The sequence below is a fragment of the Triticum urartu genome, chromosome 3 (assembly GCF_003073215.2).
Source record: "Triticum urartu cultivar G1812 chromosome 3, Tu2.1, whole genome shotgun sequence".
Classification (NCBI taxonomy): Eukaryota; Viridiplantae; Streptophyta; class Magnoliopsida; order Poales; family Poaceae; genus Triticum; species Triticum urartu.
The window spans coordinates 37,377,267-37,404,605 of NC_053024.1; the positions used below are offsets into that span (position 1 = coordinate 37,377,267).

At 47.7% G+C, this 27,339-nt stretch overlaps 2 pseudogenes; both read left to right on the forward strand.

Annotated features, from left to right (window-relative positions):
* Positions 1–6,534: 6,534 nt before the first annotated feature.
* LOC125547826 lies at positions 6,535–8,127 on the forward strand (annotated as a pseudogene).
* A 13,737-nt stretch (positions 8,128–21,864) lies between these two features.
* LOC125546579 lies at positions 21,865–24,704 on the forward strand (annotated as a pseudogene).
* The last annotated feature ends 2,635 nt before the right edge of the window (positions 24,705–27,339 follow it).

The window sequence follows — 27,339 nt, forward strand, 5'->3', positions numbered from 1 at the left end:
GCATGTCACAAGTCACAAATTAAGGCTAAAAGAAGAGAAGAACTCGGAAAGCTAGAAGAAATCCCCATGAATTTGCATCAAAGAATAAATGGTGTTGTCTTCATTACAGGTACAAAAAAGGCATTCTTCACCCTTATCTATATGCCTTTTGAGTAAGTTGGTTTTAGTCACTAATTTGTTGTGGCCAAAAAAGGAAGATGTGTATCCTGGGTTGTACACACAACTTCCAAACAGCAGGGTTAACACCTCTGAAATTAATAACAAAATAAAGAGAGCTCGTGGAATAGACACCATTATTCTTCAGTTGACAGATCAAGGCATCAGAATCACCAGAGAAATTAATGTCTTTGGCTATTTCCGCCAGCTCGTACCACTTCTCCATCATCCAAGGAGTAAAGGACCTCCTAAAGGTAATTTTAAGGGTGTCACCATCCCGAATAGAATGGATGGTAGCATTTTTTCAACAACAATGAGGTAAAGATCCAAGTATTGTACAACAAGGGGAGTTGTACCAATCCAAGTGTTTTTCCAAAACCTAGCTTTTTCCCCATCTCTCACCACCAAATTTAATGGCATTGATAGCAGAAGTGACCCCTTTCTAGAAGGTAGAAGCATTGGTGGAAGAGCTCATAAAAATGTTGAGGGAATTGGTAGAATACTTGCTATCAATAACTTGCTTCCAAAGCCTCCCCTCTCCATGAATATATCTCTTGAGCCAGGATCCCAGGAGACACATATTCACCTCTTTAAGATTTGGGATTCCTAAGGGCATCTCCAGCCGCGCCCCCAGGAAGGCCTCCCCAGGCGATTTTTTCGCGCCGGCGCCGAAAAAACGGCCCAGTCGCGCCCCCAGGAGCCCGTTTTTCGCCGGCTTGGGCCGAAAACAGCGTCGGCGGACCCAGGCCGAACCCGGCGCGCTGGGGGCGCCCGGGGGCGCCGGGGCGAACTGTTTTGGCGCGAAAAAGATGCGGGCCAGCCGCGTCAGCGACTCAGCGCCTCGTCTTCCCCCAACGGCCTCGGTTCCCGCGGGGAATCAATGGCAAGGCTGCCGCCGGTCAGCCTTGCCATTGATTCCTCACGGGCGGCGCGTCACGGGATGGCGCGCTAATGCCTCCCCTTCCTCGCATGCGTACACACGGGCGCGGCCCGACTATAAAAGCCGGCGGCCTCCACTTGCCTGTGCCCACACCAGCCCCGCCCCTCGCCGCCGTCCAGCCCCTCCCTCTCCCTGCCTCTCCCGAGCGTCGCCGCCCAGCCCCTCCCTCTACCTCTCCCGAGCCCGCCCAGCGCCGCCGTCGCCATGGCGAAACGCTTCCTCGGAGACAAGGCGGCGGCCAACGGCTTCGGCCGCCATTCGCTCCGCGAACAGGAGTCCTGGCTCCTGTTCCAGGCGAACATCCCGGCGCCGCCGGACATGCGCGCTGGGCCAACGGGGTGGAGGCTCAGCGCCGGGGGAGTGCCCATTCCCCCGTTGCCCGACGCCGTGGCGAAGCCGAACTACTTCGCCGAGGAGGTCGAGATCGTGTGCGCGTCCCTCACCGACGCCCAACTCTCCCTCCCCCAGTACGCCGCCGACAACCACGCGGCCTGGGCGGCGTATTTCGAGCGCTGCCAGCAGCAGTGCTTGGCGTCCACCAACGGCGCGCCGGTGGTCGGCGGCCGACAGAACAGCGAGGGGCGCCACCTCTGGTGGGGCGTCCCCGGCCGCACGCTCGAGGGCGTGCTCACGTACCTAGAGGGCGGCAACGACCCGCCGTTGGCGTACCCCCCCGCGAGGGTGGCCGTCCCGGCGCAGCACCGACGCGTCGGGCCATGCGCGCCAAGGAGGTTCGGCGCCTCCTCTTCTTCCTCCTCATCGCGTTCTTCTTTACACTCCTCCGGTTCTCCGGCGCTGCTCGGCGTCAAGGCCGAGCCCGCGGCGGAGACGCCGCTCAGCCGGCGCACTCGCAACGCCGGCATCGTCATCAACGAGGGCGACCAGCGCGCCTCCTCCTCGTCGGTTCCTCCGCGCTTCGTCAAGCCAAAGATGGAGCCGGGGCTGGCGCCGGTGAAGGCGGAGTTCGACGACGACGACGCGGCCCTCGAATGGGCGCGCCAGGACTCCATTGCGATGGAGAAGGCGCGCCGGGAGAAGGAGAAGGAGCGCCAGTGCGCCGCCCTACGCCGCTTCGAGGAGCGCCGACGCGGCCGCGAGGAAGGCGGGGTCGTCGTCTTATGCGACAGCGACGACGACGACGACGTGTCGCCGCCTGTTCGCCATGGCGACGCCGTGCAGGGGTCCAGCAGGGGCACCCGCGTCAAGGAGGAGAAGGCCGACGACGACGATGGCGGCGACGGCGGCGACGACTTCAGCCCCTTTCTTTTTTTATATTAGGTTAATGTAATGTTTGGACGAATTTCGCCGAAATTTGCCATGTTTGGCCAAAATTTAACTAGTTTTTATCATAACTTCGCCGAACGTTCTTTTTTTTTGTTTTTTAATACGCGCCTGGGGGCGGCCCTGGGGGCCGACGGCTGGGGACCGACTCGCCCCAGAGCCATTTTTTGCGCCGGCTCACCCCCAGGCGGCGCTTTTAGACGCCCCCTGGGGGGCCAATGGCTGGAGATGCCCTAACCCCCTCCCCCCTCCCCACAACTTTTTTTTCCATACAAATCATCTACCGATTAGCTAGGTGAAGCTTCTTGTGTCCCTCGAAACCACTCCATAGGCAATGTGCCATTTGAGTGTTAATGAGGTCTAGAGCCCTGATATGTCTCTGTCGTATTTATATTTGTTGATTGTTTCGTGCCATTATTTTACAACTTTTACATAATTTTGACAACAACTTAAATGCTTTTTTGGACTAACATATTGATTTAGTGCCCAGTGTCAGTTCTTGTTTGTTGCATTTTTTGTTTCGCAGCAAATCCATATCAAACGAAGTCCAAACGCGATAAAATTTTACGGAGATTTATTTTAGAATATATGCAATTTTTTTGGAACAAAAGAATCAACCTGAGACGATACTCGAGGAGCCCACAAGCTCAGATGGCGCGCCCCCTACCCTGGGCGCACCTAGAAGAATTGTGGCTTCCCTGTAAGTCGGTTGGGGGTTTCCTTCTGCCGTAAGAAAGATAATATCCGGATAAAAATCCTCTCAAAATTTCAGCCCAATCAAAGTTACGAGTCTTCGGGAATATAAGAAACGGTTTTCAAAAAAGAACACACAGAGAGATCCAATCTCGGAGGGGCTCCTGCACTTTGGGAGCCATGGCGGCTATGGACCAGAGGGGAAACTCTCCTCCCATCTAGGCTAGGAGGGAGGCCAAGCAAGAAGAAGAAGGAGGGGGGCTCTCTCGCCCTCTCTTCCGGTGGCGCCGGAGTGCCGTCACGAGAACCATCATGACGGCGATCTACACCAACAACTTCGCCCCCGTCATCACCAACTCTCTCCTCCTCTATGCAGCGGTGTGACACCTCTTCTTCGCGTTGTAATCTCTACTTGAACATGGTACTTAATGTTATATGTTATTATTCAATGATGTGTGGCAATCCTACAATGTTTGAGTAGATTTCTTTTGTCGTATGGTATGATTGATATAAGTTGTATGTTAAATTGGTGTTGTCCTATGGTTCCCTCCGTCTCGCGCAAGCGTGTGGGATTATCGTTGTACGGTTTTGTAATACGTTCATCATTCACTTATAGTGCGTAGCGAGAGTGACAGAAGCTTATACTCAAGTAAGGGGATTGTTGCGTATGAGAGTAAAGAGGACTTGTTGCTTAATGTTATGGCCGGGTTTTATCTTAATGATATTTAGTAGTTGCGGATGCTTGCTAGAATTCCAATTATAAGTGCATATGATCCAAGTACGGAAAGTGTGTTAGGGTATGCATCTCCCTCGTTGCATATGATAAGTATTTGTTGTGTTATATCCAATTGCCCATGGACAATCTTTCTCTTTGTGTTACAAAAAGCTCTCTACTAAACAACTAACTTTTATATCCTGCAAAGTACTCCTAGTTTTCTTCTTGCAATGTAATTCTAGTTTTATCCCCGCAAAATAGTTTCATCCTTGTTCTAGGTAAAACGAACATTAAGTGTGTGTAGAGTTGTATCGGCGGTCGATAGAACTTGAAGAAAATAGTAATTCTACTTTTAGCTCCTCATTGGGTTCGACACTCATACTTATCGAGAAAGGCTATAATTGATACCTTATACTTGTGGGTTATCAAGACCTTTTTCTGGCGCCGTTGCCAGGAAGCAGTAGCGTGGGGTGAATATTCTCGTGCGCGCTTGTTGGCTTTATCTCTAAGTAGTTTTTATTTTGTGCTCTTGTTTTCTATCTTTAGTTATGGGCAGGAAATGTAAAATACCCAAAAAAATGTACTTGTTAACCTAATGGTTGTAGAACTATCCAAAATCTATCATACTGTTGAAGCTTTCTATTTGAATCATCTTCGATCCCTTTGTGCTCCTACTGAAAACCTAACTAGTTTAGTTGAGGGAAAATCATTAGATGAACATGTTTATTTTGTGCGACCCCGCGTGTCTCAAAAAAGAAAACTCTTAAGTTATCAAATTAATTGTTTGCAATGCTATGCTTGGAATTTATGCGAAATATATGATTTTACTTGTAGTTATGAAGACCCTAAAAAACACCTTTCCTATCAATGTGAGTTTAATGATAATGAAATATTATCTTCTTATGCCAAGGATGTTTATAGTTACTATGATATTGAACAAATTGAAGAATTTGTTTATTTTAAGGATGCCTATGAAATTGCTTCTTTGACTGAATCCAATAGCTGTTCTTTGCGAACTACTCCATGATTATTCCAAGCTGTGGGATTGTTCATTTCATATCTATCAGTTTCATGTCGAGATCCCTTTCCTTGATGCCCTTTTGGAAGATCTAAAGGAGTTTAGTCCATTTGCTTGTACCTTGTCTGATGCTAAGAAAACCTGGGAGCTATATGAGGCCAAATATGCAAGTGCTGGCTTGGTCTTCCAAAGAGGCGATGTCAAGATAACATTGGAGTCTTTGATAGGCGGTGAACTTCTGCTTCTCAATCACAATTACATGTTCTGCACAAGGATTCTGATGAGACAAGCAGGTTATGATGGTGAATGGTTTGAACACCTTCTCTAGTAAAGCCAGTGGCTAAAACTGATGTAAAGGACCCAATTTTGGTACTAGCAATTCCAGCTGACTTTGGTACCGCTGTTTAATGCAGTCTGTGGTTCAGACTTTGTGTACTGAACTATTTCACAAGGCTCTGAAGCAAGCCTATATGAACCCCTGAACTTCAGGTTGCTCCATCAACTGTTGTTGATTGACATTTTGTGTGTGTAAGCTCTGAAGGAAGCCTATACTGAACCATTTCTTCTAGTTCTTTTGCTTTTTAACTCTAATGCTTCTGCTTGGCTGTCCTTTGGATTCAGTTGGTCATATTGAGTGTTGTTCGAGGATCAAATCATTAAACATTTGGATTTGTGGAAAACTCATGGGCTAGGACTAGAACAAGTTTTTCTTGTTGTTGGGATTGTTTTGTTTCTCAGCTTTTGGAACCAGTTCTCGCTGTTTGATTGGCAAAAAAAAAAAAGTTATCGCTGTTTAATAGCTATTTTTGCACGATATCTGAGGACTGAGACCTGGTAAAGAAAATAATGAATTGGAAGGACAAAGTAAAGTCTCGCTGGACATGCTGTCGGCTTGAAACAGAAACATTTGATTTCTCTTTTGTTCGCGTGTATGAAGCATAACTTTCTTCATCAGTTTTATTATCTTTGGGGTTTACTACAATGCAGCATTGACTTTCACGTTGCATGTTCTGCAGTACTAGTAGATGTGGCTGCATCTGTGGTTGGTACTGTCTGGCTATGTTATTTTTGTTCAGTTAAGTATGAGTTCATTTTTCTCTCCAAACAGAAAGTTTCGGTTCAGTTTACTCACAAGATGGTAAATGCATGGTTTCTCATGAAGTGTGTTGGAAAATCATGATTTTTGGATTCTATTTCCACATGGATTTTCAGTCACAGAGGCAGCAAAACAGATGCCCAGGACCAGGACCCGGAGAATGAGATGAAGACATCTCCCAACCCAAAAGCTCATCTAGAGATGGTATGTTCTCAGGATATCCACGCAGATCCCATCGCTTGGCGCTCCGCCACCGCCAAAAGACGGAGCCAACTTAAGGCGACGACGATGATCGTCCGCCCGATGCCGCAGCGGCTAGACCTACCCGCCGGGCGTGTGCACGTCGGCCGATCTCCGGCCGGAATCCCAATCCAATCTCATCTTTCTATCCATCCGGTTGTTCTTGCTTTTTCAAACCGGATATTTTGACCAGGGTATCGCATCATCCCCTTTTCTTTTCTTGCGGACAATCGTGTCTATGTTATTTCTTCCTGCTCTCAACAACATGCAATCGCATCTCCCGAACATTGCATGAATATGCTACTTACATCATAATATGGTTGATGCCGCAAAGAAGCAACTCTCCATTGGCGCCGCTGTCAGGAATCGATGTGTACTTAAATAGCCGTCGGTTTCTTACAATCCAACCAACCAAGCAGAACGACTACCGTTTGCTGCGTCTCTGCACTTGCTTGCTAGCTTAGGTGACTCACTGTCGGCCATGGACAGCTCTTCAGATGCTCACAGGTGCACTCCCTTGGCCACTGCTCCATATTCTCCTCTGGCCATTTTTCAGTGCATGCAAACTTTGTCAGATCATGCCACCAATTTTCTACACGCACATTTTGTGCCTTCCTACACGCACATTTTAAATGATGAGATTGAACCTGGCGTCCTTGAGATTGCACATTTCCACTGTTTCGTTTTCTCTTGTACGTACGGTATCTATACGTTTTCTCAACACACGTACAACAAATATACGTTTTCAGTACACGACCACACGTACAACACATATAAGTTTTCTTCTTGCTGATGAGGAGTTCTTGGGTGTGTACGTACGTGCGTGCAGCCGTCACCGGTGCGCGGCGTGCTACCGGCAGTTCAACCGGATGGAGCACCTGGTGGAGCACATGCGGACGTCGCACCACTCCCTCCACGAGCCCCGCTGCGGCGTCTGCGGCAAGCACTGCCGCTCCCTCGACGCCCTCCGCGACCACCTCGGCTTCGGCGCCTCCCTGCCCTCCAAGCCCGCCTGTTCCGCCGCCTTCCAAGCCCACGGCTGCCCGCTCTGCCTCGCCGTCTTCCCCGCCTCCGCCGCCGTACGTGCCCACCGCCCGACCTGCAAGCTCTCCGGGGCGCCCCATCCTTCGTCGGTGCAGAGCCTCACCCGAAGCATGTCGAGGGTGGGCGCGCGAGGCTCGGGTGCAAGATGGTGGGCGGCGGGAGCGACGGCACGCTGGACGTGTGTGCGCGCGTCTGCGTCGTCGACGAGCACGAGACCATCCTCTACGAGAGCTTCGTGAAGCCGCTCATCCCGGTGACGCACTACCGGTACGAGACCACGGGCATCCGCCCCGAGCACCTCCGCGACGCGTCCACGGTGAAGCAGGCGATGAGGCGGGTGCAGGACATCCTCCTCAACGGCGAGGAGTCCTACTCCTACTCCTCCCGCGGCGCCGCCCGGCTCCTCGTGGGCCACGGGCTGGAGCACGACCTCGACGCGCTGGGCATGGACTACCCGGCGCACCTCAAGCGGGACACGGCCGCGTACCCGCCGCTGATGAAGACCAGCGCCAGGCTCATGAGCAACTCGCTCCGGTATCTCACGCGGAGCTGCCTGGGGTATGACATACAGCCCGGCGGACACCATCACCCTTACGACGACTGCGTGGCCGCCATGCGCCTGTACAAGAGGATACGCGCCATGAGCCACCTGCACCTGCACGGCTGGCCCAAGGACGACGATGATGAGTCCACGGCCAAGGCATTCCCGGCGTGGAGGCAGCGAGAGCTGGAGCGCATGTCGCCGGAGGAGCTCCTCGCGATGTCCAAGCCCGACTACCGATGTTGGTGCCTCGACGACGATCGGCGATGCTGATGTACGGCAGCCTGCTCCCTTCGGAATTCGAATCTTGGCGCTTTTACTTGATGGTGATGATGAAAATATAAGAGAAAATAAAAGGATGGATAGTTGCCGTACTTTACAATCGACGTGGTGGTCCAATAAATCACAGTTTTGTTTTGTTGGAAAGTAAGCTGCCTGAATTTCAAATTCTGGTCATTCAATTTTTTGCGGAAAAACTTCCAATCTATTCATCTTTAATCATGACAGTACAACGAACACCAGAAATAAAAATTACAACCAGATCCGTAGACCACCTAGCAACAACTACAAGCATCGAGGCGAGCTGAAGGCGCGCCTCCGTCATCGCCCCTTCATCGCCGGAGCCGGGCACAACTTGTTGTAGTAGACAGTCGGAAAGTCGTCGTGCTAAGGCCCCATAGGACCAGCACCCCAGAACAGCAACCGCCACCGATGAAAAATAACGTAGATCGGAAGGATCCAAACCGAAGACACACGAATGTAGACGAACAACGACGAGATCCGAGCAAATCCACCAAAGATAGATCTGCTGGAGACACACCTCCACACGCCCACCAACGATACTAGACGCACTGCCGAAACGGAGGCTAGGCGGGAAGACCTTTATTCCGTCTTCAGGGAGCCGCCGCCGTCTCGCCTTCCTGAGTAGGACACCTGGTCATTCGATTTTGTTTGGGAACAAAGATGAAAGTTGGATGGAGGCACGACCGGGTACCTAGGGTGCCGGGTGAACAAAGCGAGGCCCGGGGACACCGGCAAGGCCTCGGCTAGGAATAAGCCGCAGACGGCAGAGGCGAGCTAGAAGGTTAACGGGTGTAGGTGCCGGGACTGCCGGCATCTAAACTAGAGGCCAGCGAGGCTTGACAGTTGATGAATAGATCAAAAGTTTTTCTCAAAATAAAAGATAAAAATTGTGACACTTGAATTTTGAAAAATCGGTACATTACCCTAAGATGTCATACTTGACGGGCTTCGTGTGCAGAACTTTTTTTTAGCTTCGGCACGTCTCTCTCTGGCACCGCCAACAGAGAAGGGACCGGCTACATGTGAGTCGCCTAAAAAATTATTTTGGGCAAGTTAATTTTTTGGGTCATTAGATTAAAATCCAACGGCCGTCCTTATTTCTTCGTCCTTTAGCTTTTTCTTCAACCATTTCTTGTGTCATAAAATTGACTTACCCAAATTACAACTTCAGTCAGCTACATATAGCCAGTGGCGGAGCCAGAAACTCAATACAGAGGGGCCAAACATGTTATATAATGTTAGATAGAGCCAAATCATCTAAATCTTGCTAATTTTGTTTAAGAAATGGAGGATTAAGAGCACATATAGTGGTATTTATGAGAGCATAGGGGGGCCCTGGCCCCTGCCAGCACCCCTGCCTCCGCCACTGCATATAGCTATTGTGATGGAGAATGCGCTCCGATCGAGCGTGTCGTCGTATGGGAGCACAAAGGTGCCGGCGGTGATCACATCTCTTCCGGGAATGAAAACTCCTTCTGAGAGATCTGCATTGCACAATACACTGACATCTGCCTTATGATGGTGCCCGTCAGTTTGGTTTTAGCATGGTGTACCAGGTGCTCCGGGTACGGCAGTAAGCCACCAGCAATGTAGCACTAGCTCATCATCCACCTTTAAGATCTTTGGTCTGAAGTCTGAACTCAGAAGGAAGGAGCTGATGTAATATTGTAACCCCCGATTTGAAAGAAAAGGGAGAGAAAAGATATGTGCCCCTGACATTGTTGAATATATGACAATAGAACATTGACATGTGTGTACGTCGAATGGACTAACACAGATAGAAAGATCCCTGAAATTATCATTGATCCCATAATCGAACCACAACTTTACAGTCCAGCACAACTAGTAACTGAGCTTTAGGTACTCTCTGATTCTGAGAGGAATTGTTGTATTTCCACCATCATTCCACCACCATAATTTGCTATATTTTTTAGGCTTTTAGCTTCTGCTGTTCCACGGGATTTTTCCTTTTTTGAGGCATTGCTGTTGCACGGGTGCTGATGAGAATCAGGGGACACGTACAGATGTCGTGGTGAATCATACATTTATGACATGAAGAGTAGAAGCGACAAAACAGTAAGATCTTAAAAATGCTCCAAAAATCGTTCGAACTTCTTTGCATTCTCCCAATCTTTCTTTGGGGCAACCAAGGAATCAATCTCTTTACAAATATCACTAATGTAAGTAATATCCTCTTCATCTAACCCTGTGAGCACCTACTCATAATTATTTGCATATTTGAACATGAGAAAATGTTGAGTTTCTTCTGGTTGGGACATCAAGCTTCAGAAATGCCCTGCCATCCACCTTTTCTTCCTCAGCAATCTCCTTAAACTTGTCAGTTCTTGAACCACCATTACCAATATACCTAACAACAGCTCTACAACACTTCATAGATATGTCCACTTCTGTTATGCCATCTTGCACAATAAGGTTAGCAACGTGTACCTCATGTGCAAGCAGTTAGCCATGTTGGTTTTGCTCAGCTGCCTCCACAAATAAACAATACCACCGACATTGGCACTTGCATTATCAACAATTTCAGTCACTAATCCCTCCAAACCCCAATCAGGCAAGCATCTCGCCCCTTCACGAAGAAAAAACCAATGGTTTTCTTCTGTAGACTCCAATATTCATCAATAAAACTTGTATCACAGTCATATATCCATCTTGCTGCTGAGAAGTCGAACAATCTGTTGTTAGGCAAACTAGCTGACAAGAATCCTTGAAGAATTTCTTGAGCTTAGATTTCTGTTGGAAGAACAGTCCCGCAGTGTCTCTGGTACAGGTTCTTCTAGATGGGGGTTTGAAACATGGGCAGGGTTTGGACATAAATTTTCTAAAGCCCGTCTTCTAAAAAAAAGCAAAGCGCAACTCACCTTCTATGACCATCTCTGCAAAAGCTTCCCTAAGCGCGTCAAGATCAAACCTCCAAGTCCGGACGCCTTCCCCTTGAGTTGCTTGGAATATGTCCTGCTTTGGATCTTTGTTGTATTTGTGAGGGTTGCGCTTGCACACATTCAAGTGTCTGATCAAGGATGGCGTACCATGGTGCTTCGTGTCCGCCTTCATATCACGATTGCAATATTTGCATTTGGCAGCCTTTACCACATCATTTTCATCATTAATCTTGATGAAATTGTACCACATCTCTGATCATGGTGCCATCTCCTTCCTTCCCTTACATGTCTTACATCCTTCTCTAAATCAACAACCTCACGCTCAGCCGCAGCAGATTGTTGTGCACCAGAAAAATGTTCCCGTGAAGATGGTTGTGAACCAGAAAATTCAGCCGATACACAATTGTGCCGTGAGTGGCCCTATGAGGGCTCACTTCCTACATCACCATTTAGTGATCATCGGTTTGAGCCATCTATATCAGACACAAAAGAAAAGAGCATTGACATCACTCATTTTGGTACAAAATGGTCAATCGAGATTGCGAAATCTAGAAATATATGCAATAACATACAACTGAATCACCAACTCATTTAACCTTTTAAATTTCTCAACTATGATATTGAAAATATCACACAGAATGACAGAACTAGCAAAAGTTCAATTGAAAAATTTACTGAAGTAGATGACCGATATCCTACTGTTCCCGGTGAGTTCCACTTGAGTGTTCAGTCTGCATGTTTCTTCCTTCATGTAATCCTGCTACATTTTACTCCTTAGATTCGATACTACGTTAATTCCTGTAATCCTGTTACATTTTACTCCTTAGATTAGATAGCTATACCTGTTGCCTATTTACTTATTCTTTTTGGCATATGCTGCTATCAAGCTCTTAGATACGATACTAACTGAAGAGAAAACGACACCCAAGTCTGAACTTTCTGAACTAACTGAAACTAACTGAACCGCAGGTGTTTATTTCTAACAATACTGTATGATAAATCTTGACTGGTGTAGGCGTTGGCAGCAGTAAGATATTTGCCGTTTGGCAAGCTACTTTTCTTTTTGTACTTATTAAACAAGCTGTACATACTACAGTGCTCGAAAATAAAATAAAATAATTGGATAACAAAAACTATAGAAGCTTAGTGATTTACCAAGCAGAGCAGGCTTTTACAAATAAGCACAGAAGGTTGCCGATGTGTACTAGGTTAATATTAGTAAAGCAATTTTTAAAAATCTGCAAGTGCGCAAGAACGACGTCCACATGTGGTTCTTTGCTAGAGCTCTTGACTCAAAAGTTCTGATATATACTTACTTGAAGTTTGTTCTTCTCTCTCGGGCGCGTTTGATCCGTCTCGTTCTCACAATCTCATTTGCACACATAAGAAAATCAGAGATGTCTCAGCATATCATGGCTCATTTCAAGAGTAAAAATTCAAGTCAGATCAAACTGAAGCTTCAACCATAGCTGAGACCAAGCTACTTTGAGGTGAAAAAGCCTTGAGACAAGTTTTGCGCAATGAATGTGCTAGTGCTACCCGTATATAAATTTCTGACCAGAGAGTTTGTCCCGTCTCATCTCTGAATTACTTTCTTTGAGATGGGTTTCTTCAGCATAGCATAGAGAATGCCGGGGCAAAACTACAAAAAGAGTTGGCGGGGTAATTGGCAAATGATAATATCTTTGGACCTAATTTAATATCTTGGACTGTAAGGAAGCAAGCTACAGCTTCAAGATCCAGTACAGAGGCAGAATATAAGGCATTGGCAAATGCAATAGCAGAAATCATATGGGTGCAGTCAATCCTAAAGGAACTAGGTATGAAAAGCACTAGAGCTCCATGTTTATGGTGTGATAATCTAGGTGCTACCTACTTGTCAGCAAATCCAGTTTTTCATGCCAGAACTAAACACATTGAGATAGATTTTCACTTTGTTCGAGAAAGAGTTGCAAACAAACTTCTGGATATTCGATTTATTCACTCTCAAGACCAAGTTGCTGGTGGCTTTACCAAAGCTTTACCCACAAGAAGTTTTGAGGACTTCAAGCATAATCTCAACTTGATGAAGTTGTGATTAAGGGAGGGTGTTAAACGTGATATAATCTTCACGTGTATACCTTGCATGCAAGGAGAGGAGACCTTGGCTAACCGCATGAGGAGTAGTTAGACAAGATACTCATGTAATCTTTATCTTCTTTTATCTCTTGTATTTCTTCTCCTTCAAGGTGTATCTCTACAACAACTTGTACGCATATCCGGGCTTGCAACCCATCTATATAACATGAAACACGTCGGCCAGGATAGGCAAGACGTTTACCGCAAGTCGCACACTGATGTATCTTTGAATACTACTACTATAGGCACATCTTCCAATTCTAAATATTATTTTAGAGGGGCTTCATCCCGTTTTAATCAATGTAAAAACCTAGGATGTTGATGTTGTCCTGCTAATCTGCTCTCAAGGAGGAAAACACTTGGGGATTCAACAAGTATATCAAACAGACCCGAAAAAAACCCTCCCTCCCGCTCGCCCCCCGCGAGGTGACGGGAGGAACCCTACCGCGCTGCCGCCAACTCCCTTCCCCGCCCCCTCCTCGTCCCTCGCCGCCGCCAGAGGGCGAGGCCTCCTTGTTCCCCCTCCCACCGGCCTTGGCGCGGGCCGACACGGCTGGATCGGGGTGCCTCGCTGTCACAGGGCGAGGCGACGCGGCGGGCGTGGTGATGGCGCTGCGCGTGACGGTGGCGCGACGGGCTGGGCGGCGAGCGGCCGGTGCGGGCGGTCATGGCGGCGAGCGGTTGGTCTCCCTCGTCGGCGGGCTCGCGGTTGCCGATGGCCTCGTGGAGATGTGTGTCAGCTACCATGGTGGGGTGACATGGGGGTGCTCGTGGGGGAGCTTGGTAGGGGGGATAGGTGGCCTCGATGTGCTCGCGCCACCTGTCGCCGGCACGGTTTGCAGGTCTGGATGCGTCCGCTCCTCCTTCTCCCCCTTTCCTCGTGTATGGCGGGGAGCTTGGTTGGAGGGATGGGTGGCCTCGATGCAGTTGCGTCACCTGTCGCTGGCACGGTTTGCCGGTCTGGATTCGTCCGCTCCCCTTTCTCCCCCTTTCCTCGGCCGCGAGCAGGTTGGCGCAGGTTTACCAGCGGAGCGTCTGCGGGTGGTTCCGTCGGTCGAGGGCCATCGGTTGGTCCAAAGCTGGGGCCTTTGTGTAGGTCCCGGGGTTGTCTAGTTGCATGGCGGCGGGAGGCGTGACGTTTGTGGGCGGAGCGTGTGTCTCAGGTGCGGGCAGGCAAACATGGCCGCATGGGTGGCGTGGTTGCGGGCGGTTGACGGAGTTAAGGTTCATGATCAGTAGGGTGTGAGTGCCGGGGTACACCACTTGTCCAGTCCTTTGACTGGCCGACAGTGGCGGTGGGCGTTGCCGCCGTACCCTTCCTGAAGGCTCCGTCGCGGTGTTCACACTCTTGTCGTCCTCTCTGGGTGAAAACCTGATCTTCACTGATCGGGCTATGGCGGCTATCCATGGTCGTATCCTTCTTGGAGGCACCGCTTTGGAGGCCTGGCTTCGTTTTGGTCCGGTTCACCTCTCTATTGGTAGTCGGTGGGGCGGTGTGCTTATGCCTGGCACCTTTGTATCTTGCCTTGGGTGTGTGCAGTGTGTGCGTTGTTCGGTATCTCGGATGTACTCGGTGATGTTTGCTTTATAATATAAAGCGGGGGAAACCCTTTTTCGGTAATCTGCTCTCAATATATGATCGATTAGGTCTTCCTTGCATTATTTTCAGTTAGTATTGAGTTCATTCCAGATGAAAGAGTCAGGATGTAATCCAAATTTAAACGCATCGCTAATTCTAGTTTTGAAGCAAAGAAGGAAAAAACAAGTGTATATGTGCATTCTATGCGTTTGCACTGCTAGCTTGCAAATCATATACTAAGGATTGAAGTAATATGATAATATGGTTGTCGCTGAATCTAACTTATCGCATTTGGATCACAGAACACATAGATTTTAGATGGTAAGGCAAAACAGTAGGAAACAGGTGCTGGTGCGGATGGTATGCGCATAATATACGTATACAGATACAAGAAAGCGAAATCCAGAAAAATATGCAATAACATACAACTGAATCACCAACTCATTTTCACCTTTTAATCTTCTCAACTATGATATTCAAAATATCACACAGAATGACAGAACTAGCAAAAGTTTAATTGAAAATTTTACTGAAGTAGACGATCGATTTCCTACTGTTCCTGTGAGTTCCACTTGAGTGTTCAGTCTGCATGTTTCTTCATTCCTTTAATGCTGTTAGATTTTACTCCTTAGATAAGATACTATGTTAAATATTCCTGTAATCCTATTACATTTTACTTCCTTAGATTAGATAGCTATAGGTGTTGCCTATTTACTTATTTTGTTTTTGGCATATGTTGCTATCAAGCTCTTAGGTACGATACTAACTGAAGAGAAAACGACAACCAACTCTGAACTTTCTGAACGAACTGAAACTAACTGAACCGCAAGGTTTCTTTCTGACAATACTATGATAATCTTGATTGGTTTGGCGTTGGCAGCAGTTAGATATTTGACTTTTGGCACGCTACTTTTCTTTTTGTTCTTATTAAACAAGCTGCTACAGTGTTTACCAAGCAGAGCATAGATGTGAGAACTGAGAAGGCAATGCCGGGGCAAAACTACAAAAAGAGTTGGCGGGGTAGGGGTGGAGGAGTGTGTGCGCGCCGACGAACCCAGTACCCCCCCCCCCCCCCCCCCCCCCCCCCCCCCCCACAGGGGCGAGACGGGGGGCGAGGTTAGGGGTTAGCAGCGGGCTCGCCGGCGACGGCCACTTCCGTGGCCACCTGCCAGCCGGCATTGATGCCCGGCGCACTTCAGCGCCACTACATTGCCCTCCCAGGCTCAAGTCAAGGCGCAACAGCACAACAACCAACCAACCCAAAGCTCGGCTCCGCCACCGTTGCCGGCGAACGCTCACGCGAGCCGAGCTCTTTTCCCCCGCCAACAATACCCTCCGTAGAAGCTCGGAGTCACAGGTCTGCGCCACCAGACTCGGCGAGTGATCCGGCGAATGGGGCGCATTTAAAGGGCGCGAGTTCCGCCCGGAATGGCGAGGTGGGACTAATTAATCACTCTACTGATGCGTGCTGCGATTAACGACGGGGGATTATTTTAGCAGCTAACTCCAGGAACCCCGGCCGCCTGACTCAGCGAGGCGGCGCCTGCGGGAGCCGAACCTTCGTGAACGCGACGGGAGACGCCCGCCTCCGCCGCCGCGCGGCTTCGAGCTCCGACGATCGATCGATGGTACGCTGCCCTTGCCGCCGGTGGATCTGCTGCTGATCGGGGGATTGAATTCGGGGTGTGCGTTCTGTTTGGTTGGATATATAGGCCAAGAGGTGACGGATACGACTCAACATAAGCTTACGCTTCAGGTCAGCGAAAACGTATTCTTTGGATACGGTTTGGTTAACCTTTCATTGTGATGATCAGGAGCCTGACAAACCTGGATTGAGGAGTGGGTGTTCGTCTTCGTCTCTAACTAGGACCACTACCTGTCCACATATTTGTTCATATTCGTGAGTATTTTTATAACCCACAAATATTTTTTCAAATTCATGAGATTTCTTTAAATTCGTGAATGTTTTTAAAGTTGAGAATATTTGTATAGTCTGTATTTTTTTTAATTTGCGAACTTTTATTAAAATTCATGAACGTAGTTTGAAATCCATAAATCTTTTTTTCCATTCATGAACTATTTTCATGCCTTTTGACATCACAACATTTAAAAAAAGAATCTGTGAACATCTTTTTGCTTAACGAACAAGGATAATTGTTCTATGTATGATACTCTTGATGAATTCTCTTAAAATATGAGATTGGCAAAACAATATGCACACAAAGATGGCATGTGTTAGTGTACGTTAAAGATAACTAACAATGCCTCGCTAGTTGCTGCGGGAACCTTGTTAAAACAACTGTATTAGTATGTGCTAGAAAAAACAACTAAACTAATGCAGAAAAAAGATATTGTCAATTTAAATTGTGCCAACAAAATGCAAATCGTTAACTGTGTAGATATGCTTCAATTATCCAATACATATACCACATATGACAATATAGAAATTGATTAAAAAATATAACTTATATATGGACGACATATATGGCTTGCTAATGTGGCACGATTGCATCGCTAAATTAATGCAAAAGGTGTAATTATAATTGACATACATAGGTGCTGATGAGGCATGCTTGCATGCTTAGAAAGATTAGATAGTGGATTACATGTAAATAAATGTAACTTAATATTTTGTACTCCCTCCGTTTCAAAATATTTGTCTTTCTAGAGATTTCAACAAGTGACTACATACGAAGCAAAATGAGTGAACTACACTCTAAAATATGTCTGTATACATCCGTATGTGGTAGTCCATTTGAAATCTCTAAAAAGACAAATATTTAGGAACGGAGGGAGTAGTTGACGTGCATAGAAAAATTAGCATGTAAATAGAGGTTTTCCCGCAAAAAAGAAAAGAAATAAAGGATTCGTTTTCAATCTCTTTTTTTTTGCGAATATGGTTCGTTTTCAATCCTTCAAGTGACATGCACCATAACTAAAAAGCTCGGCCTTTAACTAGACTGGATTCTAAGACGCTAATGTAGAGAGAAGATGAAAACTAATGCAATAATAACTCACATCTAGCATATGACTAAAAAATTTGGTGTGTGCTTTTGCGGATGGTATATGCATAATAATATGTACAAACACAAGAAGGGTCAAAAACCCTTTTGGCCTACAAAAATTAAGCTTGATCTGAGCTCTTGAAGAACGATAGATTACTCTGTTTACATATGAACTTTTAAAAGACGATGGATTATGTTGTCTACATCCAAGAGAATCAATGCAGCACTCTCACGTTGATCCCTATCAGTATCAGTGGCAGAGCTTGATTGGAATTATAGGAGGGGCTAACCCAGGTAGGAGGGGCCATTCACTCAAAGATTGGGCGGAACTCCACCATTTCTGTCTAATTATGTCCTAATAATGTAATAAAACTACACTAGCTGTGTGTGTGTGGGGGGGGGGGGGGGGGGGGGGACATGGCCCAGGTTGGCCCTAAAGAAAAGCTCCGCCACTGATCAGCATGCAGCCAAAAAAAGCAAAGCAAACACATCAATCCGTGTCGGCGATCCAAGACCTGCGGCAAACTACTTCTTCCTCATCCTATTACTCCCCATTCTCTTCTTCCTCTTCTTCCACAGATTCCCTCGAGAGTCATCATCAGGGAGAAAGAAGGAAGAACCACCTTGGTCCATGTTCAGATACTTGGGGAAGACGCAAGAGCAGCACATTGTATTGAGTAAGTGGTTCCCATCGATAGAAAACTTGGAGAGTGCCTCCACCACCGCGTGTTTCATGTCGATAACGACGGCCCAACCATCGTCATCTTCGTCATTCACCTTGTTCATCATGCAAAGAAGATCATCATCGTGCACGCTAAATATCAGGCCATAAAGAAGTCAATTTCTTCAGCTAGCTCTTTACGACAGCGCATCTACTCGATTCCTATAGCGATTCTGAAATCTAGTGTGGTAAGAGGCATTGACTTTACGAGGGTCTGTAATTGCTCCAATAGCGTCATCAGGGGCGGAGCTACGTACAGCTAGCCGGTGTCACTGGCACCGGATCCAATTTGCACTTGCTTAATATAATCCACTGATTTAGTGTGTAGGTCATTGATTGTTTGACATGTAGGCGTGTGTTCTTCTATGTAGACACCGGGTAATTTTCAGTCTGGGTCCGCCCCTGAGTGTCATATTTGTTGACAAATATAGGGGCCACCTCCTGCATGGGGAACACCTTGTTTTTTTATTTGAAGAGCTCAAAGGCCCTATATTCAAGTCAACCAACCGTTACAAGGACATCTTTATATATTTCAAAAGTTACACATACATCCTTGGAGATATCGACGACGTCTTCCACTTGCACTCTTCATCGGCGCACTGTGAGTGAAGCTCAGTGTCGTCTATGGACCTTTGAAACACCATTGCATTCTACATATGACAAAATGGACATAATGAAAGAGGATCTTCAAAATGAAGGCCTTAATGGGAGCTTTTAAGAAGTTTTAATTCATAAGGGCATCTCCAGCCGTTGCCCCCCCCTCCCAGGACGCATAAAAATCGCCCCCTGGGGGCGAGCCGGCGATGCACTCGGCGCTGGGGGCGGGTTTGCGCCCAGTCATCGCCCCCAGGCGCCGAAATTGGCCCACTTTGCAGCCCAATTTCGGCGAATAAACGGCCCATATGGGCGAGAATAGGCCCATATTCGGCGTGGTTTCGCCGTGTCTCGGCGTTCAATTATCAACACAATTATTTCTTATCACATATTTCATCACAGAAAAATCAAATACTTCAACAAAATACTACAACAACAAATAATTCAATACAAATTATATTGTTCAACAAATAAAAACTCGTATTTCATCACGAGGCGTCCCCCTTGAGCCTCCATAGGTGCTCAATCAGATCTTTCTGCAGTTGATGATGCACCTGTGGGTCTCGGATCTCCGGACGCATACTGAGATAGGCATCCAAGTTGCCGGTAGCTGGTGATCAACTTCGGCTAGAGGACCCTGCCTGTAGTATGGTTCAGTGTCAATCACTGGGTCTTCTTGCTCGCTCTCGATGATCATGTTGTGCAAGATGACACAGCAAGTCATGATCTCCCACATTTGATCTTTCGACCAGGTCTGAGCGGGGTACCGAACAACAGCGAATCGAGATTGGAGCACACCAAATGTCCGCTCGACATCCTTCCGGCAAGCCTCCTGAACTTTTGCAAACCAGGCGTTCTTGCCTCCTGGCACAGGGTTTGAGATCGTCTTCACAAATGTCGACCATCTCGGATAGATGCCGTCAGCTAGATAGTACCCCTTGTTGTATTGGTGCCCATTGATCTCGAAGTTCACCGGAGGAGAATGGCCCTCAACGAGCTTGGCAAAAACAGGAGAGCACTGCAGCACGTTGATGTCATTGTGAGTTCCTGGCATACCAAAGAAGGAGTGCCAAATCCAGAGGTCCTGTGTGGGTACCGCCTCAAGCACCACACTGCAACCGCCTTTGGCGCCTTTGTACATCCCCTGCCAACCAAATGGGCAATTATTCCATTTCCAATGCATGCAGTCGATGCTTCCAAGCATCCCAGGAAATCCTCTTGCTGCATTCTGGGCTAGGATCCGAGCAGTGTCTTCCGCATTGGGTGTTCTCAAGTATTGTGGCCCAAACACTGCCACCACTGCCCGACAGAACTTGTAGAAACACTCTATGCTGGTGGACTCGGCCATGCGCCCATAGTCGTCGAGTGAATCACTTGGAGCTCCATATGCAAGCATCCTCATCGCTGTCGTGCACTTCTGGATGGAGGTGAATCCAAGAGCGCCAGTGCAATCCATCTTGCACTTGAAGTAGTTGTCGAACTCCCGGATGGAATTCACAATCCTGAGGAAGAGCTTTCGGCTCATCCGATAACGGCGCCGAAATGTTCTCTCGTCATGAAGTGGAGCATCGGCGAAGTAGTCGGAGTAGAGCATGCAGTAGCCTTGCAGACGATGCTGGTTCTTTGCTTTCACCCGCCCCGGCGCCGAGCCACCTCGCCGCGGCTTTTCACTGCTCGCCAGCAGCTGGGCGAGGGCGGCGAGCACCATGAGATGCTCTTCTTCCTGGACGTCGGCCGCGGCTTCCTCCTCCAGCAGCCCGGCGAGCTCTTCCTCCTCATCCGAGTCCATCGCCGAGGCAGGCAAAACGCCGAACACCTTGCGCTCGGTGGGCGTGTACCCGCTGTTAAACCGCGCCTCCGCGGCCGGAAACGCCCAGCTGCTGTGGGAGGGGCTGCCGCGGCGAAGTGCTGCTATTTTCCGGCGGGGAATGGCTATCCGGCGGAGTAGGGCGGCGGCCGTCGCCGGGATATAGCTAGTGGTGGCCGAGGGCGCGGGGGGTGCGAGGCGAGTCAGGGGAAGAAAACCTTGACTTTCCCCCTATCGGTGTGGGCCAGGCGTGCTTTTCCCTAGTGCCGGAGCCCCCAACGGCTCCCCAGCGCGCTGGATTCGGCCTGTGACCGCCGGGCGGAAAAAAGGTCCGAATCGGCGATTTTCGGCGTCCTGGGGGCGCGACTGGGCCGTTTTTTCGGCGCCGGCGCCGAAAAAGTGGCCTGGGGGGGCCTGTTGGGGGTGCGGCTGGAGATGCCCTAATCGTCGCCATCCCCATTGTCTTTGCTCATGTTTTTGTACATCAAAATGTTGGGGAAAATGGAAACATGTCAGTTATGAAGGTGGCTGTGTATGCGAGTCTACTTTTTTCATTGGACTACGGGAGCTTTATTAATAAATTAACATCTGATTACAATCATCCATCAAACTATAGGTGCTAGGAAGTTCGGGGGTAAAAGTAGCCAACTATCAGTTTCTGCCGGAGTGGTACATTTCTGTTGGAACTCGCCCACAGATTGATCACATCAAAATCGACGAATGCACGCATCTACTCATACTTGACTGAGATTACAAACCGGAATCGGAAAGACAATAAATCCAAACAGGACTCTAGCCCTATAACTTCCCTAACATAATCACACGGCCGCATTGATCGGTACTTAACCTAGCCTAGTTAGACTCGAACTCCATTAGGACTGCTGCTAGTACACCACGAACTAGTCCTCACACATTATTTACGTGCACAAGTACTAGTAAAAAAGATTATAAGTTTAGGAAAGGGTTTATATACCCTAAAAAAATAGAGGAAGACGGAGGAGGGGATCGACCGCAGAAAATTTGTTCCCGAGTGGGGATCGACCGCAGGACGCAGATCGGGGTTGGAGGCGGCGGCGCCGGCGCGGAGAAGTGCATACAGCGGGGATCACCGGGATGTCGGTTCTAATCGTTACGAGTGTGGGCGACATCGATGTGGATCTGCACACGGAGGAGTGCCCCATCACCACCAAGAACTTCCTCAAGCTCTGCAAGATCAAGTACTACAACGGCTGCCTCTTCCACAAGGTGGAGAGGGATTTCCTGGCACAGACCGGGGACCCAACCGGGACCGGCACCGGAGGTCATTCTGTGTACAAGATCCTTCATGGCGATCAAGATCGGTTTTTCGATGACGAGATCCGTCCGGACCTGAGGCATTCAAACGCTGGCACCGTCGCCATGGCAGGTGGCTCGCAGTTCTACTTCACCTTGCGGGACGGCGTGGACGGTCTTGATGGTAAACACACTGTGTTTGGGATGATTGCTGAGGGTGAAAGTTTTGATACGCTGGCAAAGATAAATGAATCATGCCTTGATGATAAAGGGAGACCATTCATGGACATAAGGATTAAACATACATATGTCTTGGACGATCCTTTCGACGATCCTCCTCGGCTTGCAGAACTCATCCCTGGGAACTCTCCTGTAGGAAAGCCACGTGATGAGACTGCAGAAGAGCGCTCACAGGTCCCTTTCGATGAAACAGTGGACTGCTCTGAAGATGCACTCTCTAATAATGTTGTGATCGTTAGCTGTGATCACTGCGGCGGAGGCATTCCAGGAGTCGAACAGCCAGACAATGTCTTGTATGTTTCTAAACTTAACCCAATTACACAAGATGAGGATCTGCATACAATCTTTTCTCGTTTCGGAACTGTGACATCGGCTGAAATAATTCGTGAGTGCAAGACCGGAGATAGCTTATGCTATGCTTTTATCGAGTTTGAGACAAAGGAGGACTGTGAGCGTGCATATTTTAAGATGGAGAATAGCCTGATTCATGACAGGAGGATCCAGGTTGATTTTGCACAAAATGTCCCAAAGCTGTGGGGTCGGTTCAGGCAAAGCAAACTAAATGCCGATAAAGATGATGGGGTGCCTCCTCAAGTGTGGTGCCCCAGATCACCTGCCCCGAGATTGTGATCAAGGCGTTGAGGAGGAAAACAAAGGCACCAATTATGTTGTCAAAGATCAAAACACTCACGGAGGCGGGAACAACCGCAGAAGTTACGATTTAGCATTCGACGATGAAGGTAATAATGCTGATCTGGAAGATCATCCAGGTGCCGATCGAAATAAGATACTGAAAGTTGAAGCTTCCCCCTCAGGGTGACCGCGACATGAGCAGGCGGGAAGAACTCATCATGTTGAGAGAGGAAGCAAGCAAGGCAAAGAAGATTATAGGCTTTTAAATTTCTCAACTATCTTATTCAAAATATCACACAAAATTATAGAACTAGCAAAATTTCAATTGAATAAATCACTGAAGGAGACGACCAGTTTCCTACTGTTCCAGTGAGTTCCACTTGAGTGTTTAGTCTACTTGTTTCTTCATTCGTGACACATTCTCCTTCTTAGATATGATACTATGATAATATGATAATCGTGTTAAAATTTTAACTTTACAATACAATGGATGTTTCCCACTATATATATGATACTGGTATAGCTATACGTGGTGCCTATTTATTCATTTAGTGGCATCTGTTGCAATCAAGCTCTTAGATATGATACTAACTGAAGAGAAAACAACATCTAACTCTGAATTTTCTGAACTAACTGAACCACAAGGTCTATTTCTAACAATACTATGATAATATTGATTGGTTTAGGCGTTTAGTAGCAGTTACTGTAGATATTTGGCGTTTGGTAAGCTACTTGTTTTTTTTGTTCTTATAAGTACTCTGTACATACTACCGCACTCGAAAACAAAATCATCAGGTAACAATTTATATGTATATATATATAGCTTTTCTGTAGATCAGTTGTCACTTGGAAGGTTATTTTCAGTTAATACTGCGTTCATGTCAGATGAAACCGTCAGGGTATAATCCAAATTTAAACACGTCGCTAACTCTAGTTTTGAAACAAAAAACAAAAAAATCAGGTGTATAAGTGCAAGTTTTTACCCTGCATGTAGCTGAATTACTTCAAAACAAGAAGGCAGTGAAATCTGGATTAACTATGAATGGATTTTTTTAGCTCAGGTTTCCAGACACCTCTTATCCTTATCATCTAATGTTGCTTTGAGATCCGTACTACACAACTAACTCGGTATATCAAAATATATGATACTTGTATAGCTATACGTGGTTCCTATTTATTTATTGCATTTGTTGCTAACAAGCTCTTAGATATGATACATCTAACTCTGAATTTTCTAAACTATCTGAACCGAAAGGTTCATTTCTTACAATACTATGATAATCTTGATTGGTTTAGGCGTTTAATAGCAGTTAGATATTTGGCATTTGCCAAGCTACTTATTTTTTGTTTTTAAATAATCTGTACATACTACTGTGCGCAAAAACAAAATCACCAGATAATTAACAAAACTCTAGAAGTTTAGTCTCATTTACCAAGCAGAGCTGGCTTTTCACACCGTGAATATAGCTTTGAAAAATAAGCACAGAAGGTTAGCTTCACTGTGGTGCCGGAAGCGAAATCACATGGGCGGCGCCGCGGCGGAGCGCGGTTGGGAGTAGGTTAGTAGAGGAAATTTTTAAAGTCTCTACCACCTCTAGTGTAGAATAAATATTTTTTGTGATGTTCCAAGTTTGTATCTCTGAATACTACTTCTAGTAGAGTGCTCACTTCGCCTACAATTGTTGCACTCAACTGCTGCTGCATCATACATATGAACTGCAATTGCTTTTGGATTCCGCGCTTCTCGGGGTCTTTTTTTTAAATGTTCATCTCTGAGACAGGTTGCAGAGAAGTGTATACCAATTTGAAGGACTAAAATCTTTGACACAAGAGGTACAATGACCATGTATAATCATCAAAGGCAATACTAGTAGTATGGTGAATAGCAGCATCCATTTGACCAAATTTGAAGAATGTCAAGGTTTAGCATCTAGCTGCTAGCTTGCATATACAAAGGACAGAAGTAATATGATACTAGTATGATTGTCGCTGAATCTACCTTATCGCATTTGGACCACAGAACACATGTATGATATTCTTGACCAATTCTCTTAAAATGTAAGATTGGCAAAACAATATGCATACAAAGATGGCATATGGTAGGGTTCAATCTTCCTAGTGACATGCGACATAAAAAAAAGCAGCACAATCCTTAGATTGCCAAAATAACTTGCATCAAGAATATGATTAAAAATGTTTGACACGTGCCTGTGCGGATGGTATGTGCATAATATGCACAACTACAAAAAGGCCCTGAAACTCTTTTGGCCTGCAAAAAGTAAGCTCCATCTGAGCTTTTTAAAAGCGGCGGATTATGTTGTTTACAACAAATAGAAACTACGTAACTCTCTCACAACGATCACTATCAGTATGCAGCCAACAATGCAGAGCAAATACAACAATCCCTGCCGGCGATCTAAGACTTGCGGCTGCTGCTTCTTCTTCCTCCTACTACTCCTCGTTCTCTTCTTCCTCTTCTTTCGCGCAGGGGGAAAGAAGGGCGAAGAACCACCTTGGGCTACGTTGAGGTACTTAGGGAAGATGCACGAACAGTACATTGTCCTGAGGACGTCGTTCCGTTTGGCAGGAAACTGGGCTAATGCTTCCACCATCCCATGTTCCATGTCGATGGTGATGGCCCAGGCATTGTCGTCTTCATCATTCACCTTGCCCATCATGCAAAGAACATCATTATCGTGCACGCCCAGAATCGGGCCATGGAAAATCAGTTTCTTCAGCGTCAGCTCTTGCGTCTCTTCATCCCGCAGCTGATCAGGCAGCAAAGCAAAGTAGCTCTGATCAACCGAAATGTCATCAACGTGGACGGTACATCGCTTCTGCCAGCCATCCCAAGAGACCCTTCTGTTCCACACGGTGGCTCTCCAGCCTTCCCCGCTGGTCGAGAGATGATGCCCACCAGGGCCATCGTGTTTGATCTCGACGAGCTTGATGAGACCGTCGTCACAGCAGGCGACGTCGAAGAAATACCGGGAGGCGCAATGGGGCAATGGGATTAAATCCATGATAGGACGTCCGTCGTCGAACAGGTTGTGGAGAAGGAGAATGCCATGGTCAGAGTCAACCCAGCCCATCGAGCCTTCTCCAACCATGATCTGCTTGGAGAAGGTGTGTTGGTCGCACAATCGCTTGTCAGAGACCGATAGGTGCACCAAGGACGCGTGGCTGCTCCTCCATGCCCCCGTTTCGGACGAGAAGACGTAGGTGTCAAAGCGCCAGAAATCGCCGTCGAGGGTCCAGTTGCGGACCTTGCGGTCGACGAAGGCCACGACGTAGTGCTCGCCACCGCGGGGCAGGAGGCCGAAAATCGTCTGCCAGCCGTTGAAGGCAGGACCGGGATGCGGGAGCAGTCGCAGCGATGGCTGAGTAACGGTGGGGCCGCGGCCGCGGGCTGTGTAGACGAAGTAGTGCTGGGTGGACCCCCAGGGTGCGACGCTGAAGAGGACGAAGGCGTCCTCGACGCAGATGAGCGAGGAAGTGAACTTTTGGTAACCGGGGCTCCACGGCGAAGCCGTCGCTTGTGTGGCTCCTGGCGGTGGTCGCGTTCCGGCGGCGTGAGTTACGTCCCACCCTGCACAGTAGAGCCCACTCGGGGAGCCCGGCGCGTGCGGTGCCGGTGGTGCAGCCGGCGGCGTCTGAGCCAACCAGGGTGGAGGGGTTGATGGACAAGGTGGAGACCGCCATGGACCTTGGGCGGACGCAAGAAGCTAGGGCAGAATTTGGGAATTAGGTCGCCATGATTCTGAGAGCGGAATCGGCCTAGCAGGCGGCGAGGTTGTTGGCGCGGTCCTGCCTCTACCGCGAGTACGGGGGAGCGCGTCTCGGTGGGCGACGCAGTGCAGGGGTGGATCGCCGGCAGCGTCGATGCGGGAGGGGCTGGGGTTCCGCGTGCGTCGCGTGAGTTGTCTACGGATTGTTTCTTGCGCCAAACCAAGTATTGTTTTGGGCTAATGTGTGGACTCTTTTGACAAGTTTGAGAGGCCAGAGACGTACCTGCAAATATTTTTCTCGAAAGACTCGGATTATATTATAATAGTTCATTATTAGAACCAGCAGGGCCGGCCCTGATATTTGAAGGCCCTAGGGCTAAATTCAAAGCAGGGTCCTAATTTTGTGCTGAAATTATATGTCCACACTCATCAAACTGCCCGATTTTTCTCCCTTTACCCTGCGTCTTTCCCTATGACACTTGTTCATTCTATGCAATATGTGGGGAGTTGAACCCACAACCTCATTGTTGAGAGGTGTACCCAACAACCAACCAAGCATCCTTAAAAAAAAACCCAGGCTAGACAATCCTTTTTGTTTGTTTTAATTGAGATCCAATTTGTATACAAGCAAATCTCGTTTGAACCGTGTGAACCAACGGTTAGGCCAGTCCGAGGGCATTATTTTGGAGAGAGATACAAACTTGTCGAGAAATGG